The sequence below is a fragment of the Myotis yumanensis genome, unplaced genomic scaffold (assembly GCF_028538775.1).
Source record: "Myotis yumanensis isolate MYYU_CA2020_CCGP unplaced genomic scaffold, mMyoYum1.0.hap1 SCAF_5, whole genome shotgun sequence".
NCBI classification, from domain to species: domain Eukaryota; kingdom Metazoa; phylum Chordata; class Mammalia; order Chiroptera; family Vespertilionidae; genus Myotis; species Myotis yumanensis.
In genome coordinates, this window is record NW_027223756.1 from 22,042,961 (window position 1) to 22,057,385 (window position 14,425).

Below are 14,425 nucleotides of genomic sequence, written 5' to 3' on the forward strand. Positions count from 1 at the left end.
TCAGAGGAGAAAATGCAGAGCTGGCCCACCGGGCAGCTCAGAACAGAGTCTGCTGAGAAGGACAAGGGGTTGCAAGCAGCCCAGATGAGCTCAGGTGAGATGATCACGCTGTGGAAATTGTAGGCAAGCTGGCTGCCTCCTCTGTGCTTCACTCACTCAAGTCTCTCCATGCAGAATGTCCTCCCCTCTTTCTTTCTTTTTTTAAAAATAGTTTTTATTGATTGTCAAAGAGAGAGAGAGAAAGAGAGAGAGAGAGAGAGAGAGAGAGAGACATGGATATGAAGGCAAACATTAATTGTCTGCCTCCTGCATGCCCCCCACTGCGGATCAAGCCCCAAAGCTGTGCATTTGCCCCTACCGGAATTGAACCAGCAACCCTCTGGTGCACAGGATGAGGTCCAACCGACTGAGCCACACCGGCCAGGGCTGTCCTCCCCACTTTCCTCTGATGATGATGACAGTCCCGATGAGGACCACCAGGAAGGTTCGCTAAGGCTCCCTGCTAAGTGGCTGTGTGGTTTTTCTCATTTAATGCTCACACACCATCCTTATCCATATTTTATAAGTGAGGACACCCAGGCTTTGAGGGGTTAAAGAATTTGCAGGAGGGCATGCCGGCACATGGGAGTGTCAGAACTCAACCCAATCAGACACCAGACTCCAAAGCCTCAGTGTTTAACCAAATCATAGCTTAGCCTACTGTGCGGTTAAAATTGCACCTCATTCAAATATTGCCTCTAACATGCTTTCCTTGGCTGCCTTTTCCATCCCTGTGTATGGCACACATTATTGTCCTGAGCAGTAGTTTTCATTCATTCATTTATTCATTCACTCATTCAACATTTACTGCAAGCTGCTGTTTGATGAAGAACTCTGTGCCTCCTCTTGGAAAGCTCCCTGTCCAGTTACTACAGGGCAGGATCAGAGCTACCATGCAAGATGCTTGATATGTTCATATTTCCATCTGCTTGAGCAGTAGCCACCATCACTTCCAAGGCCTGAGAGAGAGTCAATGAGTCTTTCCTATACTCCGACCATCAGAGCCACTTAACCATTCAAGTCAGACATATGGAAATTCAGCAAGCTGCAAAGCAAGCAGGTGCAGAAATAGCAGGGCGTTCCGGCAGGCAAAGCAGGGCTGGAGGGAGCGAATATAATCCCTGCCCCTCTCCCTGCGGCAATCCCGCAGAGCCAGACTTCCTTCCAAGTCCTCCGAGGAGTCCTTTGAGGAGAGCGATCTGCTGACCCTGGGCTCCCAGTGAGTCTGCTGTCGGGGGCTTTTGCCAAGTGTTTACAAAGTCACTTTAAGCAAAACCCCGCTTCTTCCTGCAGGGTGGTGTCATTCCAGCACCTCCAGCACTAACCTGCCCAGGTGTAGAAGAAGCCAGGGTTAGGCTGTGCCCTGTGGAATTCCCAGGCTCAGCTCCCCATTCCCACCCCACTGGGTAGTAACTGCATGGAATTTCCTTAGGCAAATAGAAGACATTTAAAAAGGAGAACGGAGCCACGGGGATGTAAGGTACAGCATAGGGAACATAGTGAATAATATTGTAATAACTATGGATGGTGCCAGGCGGGTCCTGGAAATAGAATGGGAACATTTTGTAAAGCAGATGAGTGTCTAACCACAACCCTGTACACCTGAAACTAATACAGAATAATATTGGATGTAAACTGCAATTGAAAAATAACATTTTAAAACAAGGAGACGGGGAGGAAATTTGCTGAAAAGAGCCCCAGGCAGACTATTTAGAAACTTCATCCCTTTCACCCGTTCCCTTCCCAAGAAAGACAGGACAGGTTCTGAGGAACCAACTGATGGAGATGGTTCTCGGCGTTTTTAGGAAACAGACAGAACTTTGAGAATCACAGTGAATTTATAAAGTCTCTCCCCACAAAAATCCGCCCCCTTCCCCATGCAGCTCAGAACACAATGCAAGGGTAGTCAGGGGCTTCCATGAGCCCAGTTTGATGTCCCCGAAGTATTGGATGCAAACTAGATGATTTTAGGTGGCACGTGGACAACATTTGGTTTAAACTTTAGTTCCTGAGTGTTTATTTTAATATGAACTAAAATCATAACACATCAAATCTGTTATCTTGTACATGTTTGAGGATGAGGCTAAACTAAAAAATGATGGCTAGTCAGTTTTGAAGGGAGCGTTACAGAAATGACCAATGGCTCAGGGGGGACTTGTGGCTGGGGAAATAAATGCTGGGAAGTGCTGCTCACAGAGGACTGAAGGTTTGGGTGCCCTGTCCTACTTTGTGGCATCTCCTATTTCAGTGGTTCTCAACCTTCTGGCCCTTTAAATACAGTTCCTCATGTTGTGACCCAACCATAAAATTATTTTCGTTGCTACTTCATAACTGTAATGTTGCTACTGTTATGAATCGTAATGTAAGTATCTGATATGCAGGATGGTCTTAGGTGACCCCTGTGAAAGGGTCGTTCGACCGCGAAAGGGTCGTTCGACCGCCAAAGGGGTCACGACCCACAAGTTGAGAACTGCTGTCCTATCTGCTTCAACAATCTCATTGCACAAACGAGGAAACTGAGTTCCCAGTGGTCCCAGGCCAGGGCTTTGCTGTTGTTGTCTTTATAGCACCACTAGAGGCCCAGTGCAGGGGGGCGGGGAGTCCCCTCAGTCCAGGAGCCCCACGATCCATCACCCCACCACTGGGTAGCCTGGACCTTCCTCTTTGGGGCAATGGTGGGGCCCCTGTCCAATTGCATCCCACCCACCTTGGCTGGTCTGGTGCTAGTGGGTGTCGTAGCATGGTTGTCCGGATGGTCATTCCACTGTTCAGCCGTTCTGTCAATTTGCATATTACGCTTTTATTATTATAGATTCCTTTTCTTGCTTTCTGTGCAGGTTTTTATCTCAGAGGGCACAAAGGGGTCCACATGGGTTCATTCTGGGAGCAGAGAGAACTAGTAGGAATTGCTCATAGCCAGGTAGATAGATCATCGCCGTTTTACCAGGGCTTTTTATAAATATCTTCCTTAGACTCTTCTCCCTGATTATATTTATTTCTAAGTGAAAAAAATGTTTCAAAATGCTTGTCATTCCTCCCACATTGTTCCACGTTTGCCTGTGTGGAGTCTCAGGAAATGATCGCTGTTCTCCCCTGAGGTTATTCTATTTGGCTGGAGCCATAAGACAGAAACAACTTTGCATGTTATGGGGCTTCTTTCAGTTCTGTTGACCTTGTGCTTGCTGGTCTGGCTGGCAGAGTGAAAACTAATGATGTGTAATCTAAAGACTTTCTTTAAATTCCCGCCTGGGTTAGCTCTGCCGGGAGCAGAACTCTGGTTATGAATATACATCCCGTTAAGAGGGACATGGACCTCGGGGAGCGTGTGTGGCCAGAAAGAGGGTGATGGGTCAGAGGAAACTGCAGCTGGAATCAGAGGAGCGGTGACAGCTGAGAGAACTGGCACTGGCCGGCGGCTTGCAGACCGATGACTCCAGGGGCCATTCCAAGGTCACCATCTGCAGATCTTTGAGGACTGTTGTGGGACAGGGCAGGGCAGGGCAGGGCAGGGACGCCATGCTGCGGGTCTGCTGTGCTCCAGGCACCAGAGTAGGCAGCGCGTGGAACAGAGTGGGCGGGTGGAACAGAGTGGGCGGATGGGCACCTGGGCAAAGTGAGGAGAGGTAGGCCGCAGCTCTCAGGAATGTTGTCATGCAGGAATGCAGGCTGGGAATTGGAATTTTTAATATGAAATCTGATTTCTAAATGGTGGCAATACATTTTTAAAATATTTGAACACATGTGGCCAAATAAAACATATCTGTGAGTCAGATCCGACCTTGGGCTACATTTTGTAGCGGTCGGAGTTATTTTGGGGCTCCTGATGGCTGACTGTGTACGGAGCCCAAGCATGGACCCCCCTTTCTCTGGGTGAGTTTCTGTGGCATGGCCCAATGTTCAGGGTGAGTAAGAACAGCATTTTGACCTCGCTTTAGGGCCGAGTGAAATGCTCCAAGAGGTGCAGGGCTCTGGGAGGAAGGAGGGTCAGGCAATGCGGGAGCTGGCGCAGGTGGCACTTTCCTGTGTCAATGACGCAGAGGCAGGATCCCCAGTGGTCACATCTCCTCGTTCCACGTCCCGGAACAAGTACCTTCTCTGGGTCTGTTTCTTCCTCTATAACGTGAGAGTCAGTATTGGATGGGGTTCTGCGATTTTATGACGGTCACTTCTCCCCACCCTCAACCTCACTCTGACAGGACTTCCAGTCCCTACATCCTTTGTCCCTTTGTGCAGGGAGTTCCCGCCAACCCTAAGAAATCCTCCTGCAGGACCCGCCGGGATCAAGTGGCCCCTTTCCCGAACCTTAGGGATCCTCCTGCTTTCATGGCTTCTTTAGCCACTGACGGCTCATCCACTCCCAGGGCAAGTTTCTCCTGACCCCAGGCCAGGTGAGTTCCCCCGTCGAATCGGCTTTCCATCAGAGTACTCACCGTACTTGTCTGCTCATTTATTTGTGAGTTATCGGGCGAATATCTCACTGGGTTGGTCCTGAAGGTCTCTTCCAACCCTGATGATAGTCAGTGATTCTGGAATAACCAACCAATGAGGTCACAGCACAGAGCGGCGGTTCTCCAGCCGTGTTTCTGCCCCAAGCACCCAAGAGATTACGACACACTTCCCCTCCCCCCGCCAGCATGAACTGGGCCTCCTGGATTCAGAGACACTGGGACAGAGGTGAAGGGCACGGGCCTGATCTTTTCCCAGGCGGCTTGTTAGCTGTGTTGTTATTTAGATAAGCCGCACCAAGCCTCAGGGTTCTCACCTGCAGCCTGGAAACAATCGCTACGTCATTTAGCTAGTGTCAGGCACATAACAAGCATGCAATGCACGGAAACCATGCAAATATTTTCCAATCGCAGGCCGGAGCGTCCTTGCGCTATAGACCCGGGCTGGGGGTTAGGGTGCTCGCCTCTTCACCAATCAGCATCCCCTCTCCACCTACGGGCGAAGGGAGACAGGAGGCAAAGTCAGTGGTTCTCAAATGGAGGGGACAGTGTCCCCCGGGGGACATTTCGCAATGGCTGGAAACATTCTAGTTGTCACAGCGTGGGGCAGAGAGGCGCCACGGCATCTGGTGGGTAGGGGTCAGGGAGGCTGCTAAACAGCCTACGATGTGTAGGGCAGCCCCCACAACACAGAATTATCTGTGAAATGTCAATAGTGAGCTAAACAGGAACCCAGGGAAACAGACTACAATGAAAGAAAATAAACTTACATGACATGGGAACAGCTAGGGTGTGTACATGGACCGTACACTGTACACTGCATGTGAGTATAAAATCTTGAGTGTCCTGAAGTTCACGCACGTACAGTCGACTGACAGCCAGCGCGAAGACAAAGCCGTGGCAGGCTCCCAGCCACGAGCCTCACTGACTCACCCACCCGAGGCCGGCGGCTTACTGGAACGGGAAAGTCGGCGTTTGATCTACGCACGACTTTTCAGGAAAGTAAAGCTTCAGGGAAGCCGAGGTGTCCCTGGTGTCCTGCATAGCGTGATCGTGAAGCGTGACCTAAGTCTGGGCCCACACCCTCTTCCTGCCCAAGCTTTCCAACGCCGAGCCGTTCCTGTTCCTCGGAAACTCTTTAGGAAAGTGAGAGGCGAGGGGCTGGAGGCAGCAGGGGAAATGGCGTGAGGCCGGCTGCTGTCCCCGAGGTTGTTGACTCACTTTCCCCTCTTTGGCGTTCGTGCCCTCATCAGTGAAATCCGTGTGGGGTGAAGTGACCTTGGCAGTGTGCTTTCTGTTGGGACAGTGATGATGCTTAGTGAGGCAAGATTGGAATTCCCTCGTGGAGGGCCTGTTCTCCCAGCCACTGGGCGAGGCAGGAAACCAGAGAAATTGAAGACACCAGCCTGGGAATTAGAAAATTAGGCAAAGCTGGATTGGAAATCCTAGCTGCTTCTCTTACGTCTACGTAGCCCTTAGAAAGTTACTTAACGGGGAATAGGAACACTACTTATCGCAATGGGCTCAGCAAGATTGGATAGGCTGATAAATAGAAACTGCTATATCATTATTATTATTATTGTCATCCTTATTATTAGGTATTGGGTGAAATCACATGGCATTTGTCTGTTTCTGACTGATTTATTTCATTTATTTCACTAGGCCCATCCATTGTCGCAAAAGGGAAGATTTCATTCTCTCTTTACGGCGGAGTAGGATTCCATGGTGCAAATGTGCCACAGCTTAGTTTACCCACTCGTCGACTGATGGACACTTGGGCCACTTCCATATCTTGGCAACTGTAAATAATGCTGCAATGAACATAGGGGAGCATATATTCTTTCGGATTAGTGTGTTGTGTTTCTTCGGACATAAACCCAGAAGTGGAATTGCTGGGTCCTTCGGTAATTCCCTTTCCAGTTTTTTGAGGGCCCTTCATACTGTTTTGCATAGTGGTTGAGGCAGTTTGCATTCCCACACACAGCACAGGCGCGTTCCCTCTTCTCTGCATGCTCAACGCTTGTTGTTTGTTGATTTATTGATGGTAGCCATTCTGACAGGTGTGAGGTGGTACCTCATTGTGGTTTTAGTGATGTTTTTGTTTTCTTTGGTGGTGCCTTTTCTAGCTGGGAATTCAGAGAGGGAATGTAAAGCTTGAACATCTTCCACTTAACCCTTTGTTGCTCTGTGAGGCTCACAGGAGCTGTGTATGTCCCGCCGCCCCCAGGGCTCTCAGGGAACAAAGTGATTTCCAGGAAGAGAGGGCAGCGAGGAGTGAGGTTGAGAAGCCAGGGCGATGAGGCAGGTCTTACACAGACTTGATGTGCCAGCCAGCCTCCTCCTTTTCATGAAAGAGCCAGCTGGGGGATAAGACAAAATGTTCTGCACTTGGGGTGAGCAGCCCCGGCGGCAGCCCTGGCTGGCCTGTTGTGATATTACGTACTTCACCAGGTTGTAATGGGCAGTACACAGGAAACCACAGGTGAAAGGACTATTGTAAGATGCACAGCACGCCGTTTGAAACAAAGAGGGAAAAGTCTTTGCCAGGGCCCAGCACAGTAAATCCGTGGGCAGGCTGCAGGCATGCCAGGCCCACCTGAACAGCCGAGGCTGGCCCTCGGCTCCAGCCACAGCCACCGGCGCCTGGGCTGGGGCTGAAAAACAGCCAGAGGCATGTCCGGGACACATGTCAGCGGCCCAGCCTGCTCTGCTGCCCAGCACGCAGGTTTGTTGTGGGAAGCCCTGGGGAGCCGAGAGGAAAAGCTTGGGAGAACATGGGGGAAATCGAGCCCGCCAAGAGAAATGAAAAACACATCAGCGGGTGTGAAGGGAAGAGGATGCAGAGGCACAATCCGAAGCTTCAATGTTTCCGTCATCTGAGGCAGAAAGGGGAAAGCGACCTTGTGCAGGGCCCGCCCGCGCCCAAAGCCCGGCGGCTTAAGCAAAATGCCTACAGACTTCTCTGTCCGGACGTTTGCAGGGACAGTGACCGTGACAAAATCTCTGCCCCGTGGGCGTGACACGGAATTTCCACAGGGCGGTTTCCAGGATGGCCCGGGAACCCAACTTGTGTGTACTCTGGGGATCAGGGTGGGATGGGAGGCTGTAGTCCGGTGACAAATCTCTTGACCTGTTGAGTCAAGAGGCAAGAATGCAGGGTGGCTTCCAGGCTAACTGGCTGCAGTTTGTTGAGCGAAGCAGTCACCCTGTTTGAGTCTTTGATTCCCCAGCAAGCCGTCTGGATGGGAACAGGATAGGTTCGTTCTGGTTTAAAGATGTGGGGGCCATGAGAGAGGAGGGGCACACACAAACCTTCACTAAGTATCATAAGTTGCCCAGTCATCATTCCCATGTTTTACATGTACATGTGTATCTTTCAGCCTTTAAGGTTTCCCTGTGAGGACTGTGTTGTTTCCAGTTTTAATACAAGGGATCCCAGGCCTGGAGAGGTTTGGGACTGATGCAAGGTCTCACAGCCAATAGTCACAAAGTTGGGCTTCAAAGTCATGTCTCTTGCTCTTCAAAGACCATGTCACATTGTGGCCACTGCTATTCTTGCTCCCTGAAAATGGTGCTGTCATAGACCGTGCTGTCCTTGCTTCCCTCACGAGCCTGTCCCATGTCCCAACTCTGGATGTTTTAGGAGAAAGACCCCCAGCGTGGGAGATGGGGCTCAGAAGATGTGCGCTGGAGCTGGCTTACCCGGCCTCGAAGGCGTCGACTGTGTGCATCTTCTCAACTCCACGCTCAGTGAGGTCACGCTGGGAGCTTGACACTCGCCGTGGTGGAGTATGTGGAAATAGGCACATTACAAACCAGGCTCCCCACACCCAGAGCCACACTAGCTTACTAGCACACCCCTGGGTGTTGCCTCTGCTCCATCACCAGCTGGGGGAATCAGCATCAGCATCGAGAAACCCACAGAGTCACCTGACATTGCATTACATCAAGGACATGGAAGGCGGACTTGTCTCCTTGAGCTGGGGCAGAGTGGTTGGGTGTTGATGCGCATCAGAATTACCCAGGGTGCTAATAAAGAGCCAGGCCTCTCAAAGTAGGACAGGGTCCACTGTGTTTCTAGTAAGTCCCTCTGTGATTCTGTTACCCACCGCCGTTTGAGAACTGCTGGTCTAAATGACAAACTGGGAATAGAACCAGCCCCTCCACCGCCCCCGCACCCCCCCCCCCCCCCCGCCCCGGCCTTGACTTCCTCACGAAGACCATTAATGTAGACTTGAACCAAGAAAATCCGATCTTAAAAAAAAAAACAGTGCCTTCTAAGCGCCACTCTGAGGCCCCATCTCTGTGCCGGCAAAATGCGGATAATTCTGCCCTTGCCCCGTGGCTACGGAGATGGCGATTGTGTAGTAAGGATTTTATAAACGGTATAATAGGCAGCATTGTGATGACAGAAATAGGAGGATGAGCTCGCCTTTGGCTCTGTCTTTCTGGGAGGCCGGGGAACACCCTCCTTTCCCCTTCTGCTCCCACATCCTATTTTTGAACCTGGCATTGGCTGAGGGATTAAATGACCAATATGGCCAACAAACCTGTGTGGCAGCCCTGCCACTAGCCTGTCAGCTGCTCCGCCTCCTCCCAGTGCCTATCCCGGGCCTCCGCCCCTGGGGTTAAGACACAGCCGCCCGCCCCCATCTCCTTTTCCGGAGCCACATCTCAAAAGTTGTCACTTAGCTTTTTATGTGGCAGCTGCCACCCCTTGGGAGGCAATGGAGCTTTAGTTTTAAAGTCCCCCTTCCCCCCTGTGTTTTGGAATAGGGCCAACCTGGCCTGGCCAGTGACCTCTCCTTATGAATAACAGACGAAGTCCCACGCCTATGGGACGGGGGTCACAGTTCCAGCGTGCGCTTGCTGTGAGCGCGCCAGCTGATGTCCCTTCTCTGGGACTCGGCTTCCTCATCTGGTGTTTCCCCGTGGGGAGCTGTGGGCATTTCGTGTGGGATGAATCTTTATTGTCCCGGGCATTGCAGGAAGTTTTGCATTCCTGGCCACCGGCCACCAAATGGCAGCAGTGTTCGCTTTGTCACCGTGAGAATTCCAGACATCCCCACACATTTCCAAATGGCTCCGTGGGGCCGGTTCTGCCCCGGGACTATGTTCTGAAGGGTCTCAGTTTTCCATTCTGGTAAATGGACCAGAGAGGTTCCCTAGAGGCGAGGGGCTTCATTCAAGAGCAGCCGCGAGGACTGCCTGGGCTGGAAGGCAGGGCTGAGGGGGTCTGCCCTGTCCCACCCACATCCTGCTGGGATTTATTTAATCTATAGAAGTTCCACAAAATAACTTGTTTGGAAAAAACCTCCTGTGGCTAAAAAAAAAAAAAAAAAAAAAAAAAGTGTGAAAACCACCGAATTGGATCAGAGGTTGCTACATGACAGCCCACGGGGCTGATGCGCTCTGCATACATGTTTTCGTTGGCATGGGATTTTAAGATATTTGGAGCTAATTTTTTTAAAAATCTGGATTTTAGGCATCTTGGGGACATAGAAAAGAAAAACAGGAAAGGTTTGGCAACACTGAGCCCAGATTTCTACAAGGCAACGGTGGGTTACATAGGTGAGTGCACGCTGCCCACTGAGGGTGCAAGGGGGCGGGGAGGGGGAGGGGGAGGAGGGGTTGCCCTGTCTCTCATTTCCTTTACTTGTTTGGCCCCGGAGGCAGCTTGGTGTTCAATGTTTGGATTAGATCAGTGCTTCTAAATCCAGAATACATGGAGGAACTTTTAAAATTCCAGAGCTAGGGCCCTAAGCCAGATTAATGTAATAGCTGTCTCCGGGGTGGGGCCGAGGTATGAGTACTTTCAAAATGTCACCAGGTGATGTTACTGTGCAGGCAGGCACGGGAACCAGCAGACTCAAGAGCAGCGGTTCTCAACCTGTGGGTCGAGACCCCTTAGGCGATCGAATGACCCTTTCACAGGGGTCGCCTAAGACCACCCTGCATATCAGATATTTACATTACGATTCGTAACAGTAGCAACATTACAGTTATGAAGTAGCAACAAAAATAATTTTATGGTTGGGTCACAACATGAGGAACTGTATTTGAAGGGCCAGAAGGTTGAGAACCAGTGCTCTAGAGCATCTCCCGTTTGAGAATCAGCCCCCCAAAACCCAAATTCATGAGGAGGGGGGTGTTCCTGCTTTCTACCCTCCTTCCCCTTAGAACCCTCAGCTTCTTTCTCTTCCTCTGGAAACTCTTGATTCCCCCACACATCTCCATCTATCCACTTGCTCAGCTGAGTTCTCACTTCCCAGGGTATCCGCCTGGCCTCCCACTGGGCTCAATGCTTTCTGGTTGGATCCAGTCACTGTTCTGTTCTTCCCAAGGCCCCAGAGGGCTCTGAGCCAGCTTCTGTCACCCGCTTCTGTCAGCCTCTGCCACAGAAGCAAGTCCAGGCTCCTTCCTAACAGTCCTCTGGAACAACACCTTCAGGACACTCCTTTCTGGGCCTTTATTTGCATAAATACTCCAAAGCAACCAGTAAAACATTGTTCTCAGCCTCAGCATGGTTGATATTTGGGGCCAGATAAGTCTTGGCTATGGGGGCTGGCCTGTGCATTGAAGGATGTTTAGCAGCATCCCTGGCCTCTACCCACCAGATGTCAGAAGGACCTCAATCCAGGAGACCCAAGATGGCAGTGGAGGAGGTGGAAGTTACACTCACCTCCTCCCTGGAATTACAACTAAAATGTAGGACAATCTACCTGAATAACCAACTGAAGACATCTGAAGAGAAGTCTTTTAACAAAGGATTTACAGACGAAGCCACATGGAGACTGGTAGGAAGGGTGGAGATGCAAAAAGGGCTGGCCCCCTCCCACGGGCAGTGGGTGAGATTCCAGACGGATTTCTCAGCTGCAGAGGTTCCCCCAGAGACGTGTGGGGTCTCAACTGCAAGCCGGACTCCCCAGCCCAGAGCACCAGAGCCAGGAAAAGACACCCGCATAACATTTGGTTGGAAAAATCAGCCAGGATTCTGTCTGTCAGGGAGATGGGAGTCTGCTAGAGACATAGGCACCCTCTTAAAGGATCAATGCACAAAATCTTATTTTCAGTCACTCACCCTGGGCTTCAGTCAAGGGAGGGAGGGTGAACTGGACTAGAGTTGTGTGAGGGGAGGCTGGGGTTTGTGGCTCTGGGGAGAGAGATGAAGGGACAGCTGCCAGGACCCCGGTGCTTAGTTCGTCTCCCACACCACAGAGGCCATCTCTTTTGGGTGGAGCACTCCCCTCCATTCAGCATCAATGCCACTAATCATCAGAGAAATGCAATTTAAAACCACAGTGAGCAGAGGAGCTGTCCAGTTTTCATCACTTTCTTAAGGGCATAATGCTTGGAGCACTGGAATTGTTCTCCTCTGAGAACAAGGTAAGCATTCTACTTTTTATCACACTGTAAATTGCTCTGCATGTTTTCAGAACCAGACTTGAGAGAACATTTCATTCTCCTAGAAAATGTTTGTCATCTCAAGGTGATAGGGGATTTCCTTGTGTAGTTAAAGTGAGTTTATGCAGAGCATTTCTGGTTAAAATCCAAGTGCCATAAGGTAGAAAACAAAACAAAAACAAACACACAAAAAACACACAAAACAAACAAAAAAACACAATGAGCTATCACCTCACACCTGTCAGAATGGCTATCATCAAGAAATCAACAAACAACAAATGTTGGGGAGGATGTGGAGAAAATGGAACCCATGTGCACTGTTGGTGGGAATTCAGACTGGTGCAGCCTCTGTGGAAAAAAATATAGAGTTTCCTCAAAAAATTGAAAATGGAACTGTCTTATAACCCGGTGATTCCACTTCTGAGAATTGATCTGAAGAAAACTGAAACACTAATTTGAAAGAATATATGTACCCTATGTTCATTGCAGCATTATTTATAATAGCCAAGATTTGGAAGTAGCCCAAGTACCCATAAGTACACGAGTGGATAAAAAAGCTGTGGTACATTTACACAATGGATTACTACTTGGCCGTAAAAAACAATAACAAGGAAATCTTACATTTTGTGACAGCAGGAATGGACCTAGAGGGTATTATGGTAAGTGAAGTAAGTCAGAGAAAAACAAGTACCATATGATTTCACTTATATGTGGAATCTAATTAACAAAGTAAACAAACAAAACAGAAACAGACTATTAGATACAGAGACAGATTGACAGCTGTCAGAGGGGATGGGGGGCGGTGCAGGGCTGGGTAGAAAATTGAAGGGACTAGCAAAAAAACCAAATAAAAACAATAACAAACCAAAACCCATAGACACAGACAACAGTGTGGTGATCACCAGAGGGAAAGGGAGATGGGGGGTAAATGATGATGGAAGGAGACTTGAGTTGGGGTGGTGAGCACACAATACAATATGCAGATGATGTATTGCAGAATTGTACACCTGAAACCTACGTGATTTTATTAACCAATGTCATCCCAATTAATTCAATAAATTTTTTTAAAAAAGGACCTCAATCCCCTTCTCCCCACCCCCCCACCCCCACCTGAAGCCATGGCCACCAAAAGAGTCTCCAGACATTGCCCACTGTCCCTTAGGGCCAAAAATCACACCTGTGGGATGCCATTGCTGAATTCAAGCTCTCAATCTCTCTTAAAGCATAGCTAATACTGGCCAATACACCAATTCTTATGCCACCCACATACCTGTACACTCTTAAGCTGTGCTCCCTGCAACGTTCGTTTCCGTTCACAAATTGGTGTCTCTAATCCCACCCACCTCTAATGTTCATTATCACATCATAGCAGAACGTCCACTAGCCCAGTTGTTCAAAAGCCTAGATGACTTCTTTGTGTCCTCCGAGTCTCAGTTTCTATATCCAAAGGATCAGCAAGTCTTATAGGCTCCATGTTTAAACATATCCCAAACCCCTCATCTTTCCATCTCCATTGTTACTAATTTTGTCTATCATTTTTTGTCTGGACTATTTCAAGTGGCAAATCAGATTATGTCACTTTCTTGCTTAAGACTCTTCAATGGCTTCCCATTAGAATAAAGCCCAAACTCCTTACTAGGGCCCATGAGGTTAACGTCTTCAGTCACTCCTCATACGACTCTTCCCTTATTACATTCCAGCCAGGCTGGCTGTCCCTCCACTTTTTAAATGTAATAAATGCTTTCCTGCCTCAGGGCCTTTGCACATGCTATTCCCTCAGCCTATAACTTTTTTACACCTTGGTTTCCACAGCTGGTTTCTTCTCCAGCTTTAGATCTTAAGTACAACTTTTGCACCCCTTCACCCCAAATTATTCAATATCTATTGAATAAAGTGAATGAATCCATTATATTTTTATTACCTTCCAAGCAATTATGATACATTCATTATCTTGCTTATTTGTTAGTTTCCCTGTTATCATGCATTTCTCCCCACTAGCATATGTTAGGGCTGATACCTCCTCTGTACTATTCATTACTGTACCCCAGGACCTAGGGCAATGCTTGGCACATGGCAGGGGCACAGTGAATTTCTACTGAAGGAATCAATAGGTGAGTACCCATAAGCTTCAGGTCCCAAACTCCTCAGTGCACTCATGGAAGATGATGATTAGCGCTCTTCTGGCTCTGACATTTGAAGATGCCCCAGACTCTGCGCCAGCAAAATGTCAATGCACAGCAGGCCACCAGAAATTCCTCGAGTCACTCAGGGGGCCATTACTGTCCTAGTGCCTCTCTGACCATAACAGGCCTTCTTTGGTGGAAGGATACTGATTTCTTCAATGTCAGCCCTAGAAGGGAACTTAGAGATGGTCAAAGCACAATCTCTTCACTTGACAAGTGAGGGATGCACCCTTTAACTTTGTCATTCACTGACCAATGTCACTTGCCACTGAGATACATTAAAAGTTACAGGGTGGTGAACTGAACATACAGTACAACATACAGCCAATGAATTATAGAATTGTACTGCTGAAA

The 14,425-nt window shown here is 49.1% G+C and overlaps 1 long non-coding RNA gene across 1 annotated transcript; it reads right to left on the reverse strand.

The window, feature by feature from the left end:
* Window positions 1-3,196: 3,196 nt before the first annotated feature.
* Window positions 3,197-5,643, reverse strand: LOC139011615 (uncharacterized). The gene is made up of 3 exons (XR_011471607.1): window positions 5,255-5,643; window positions 4,470-4,977; window positions 3,197-4,152 (listed from the first exon to the last, which is right to left on the reverse strand). It is a non-coding gene; the product is annotated as an uncharacterized lncRNA (long non-coding RNA).
* Window positions 5,644-14,425: the final 8,782 nt, after the last annotated feature.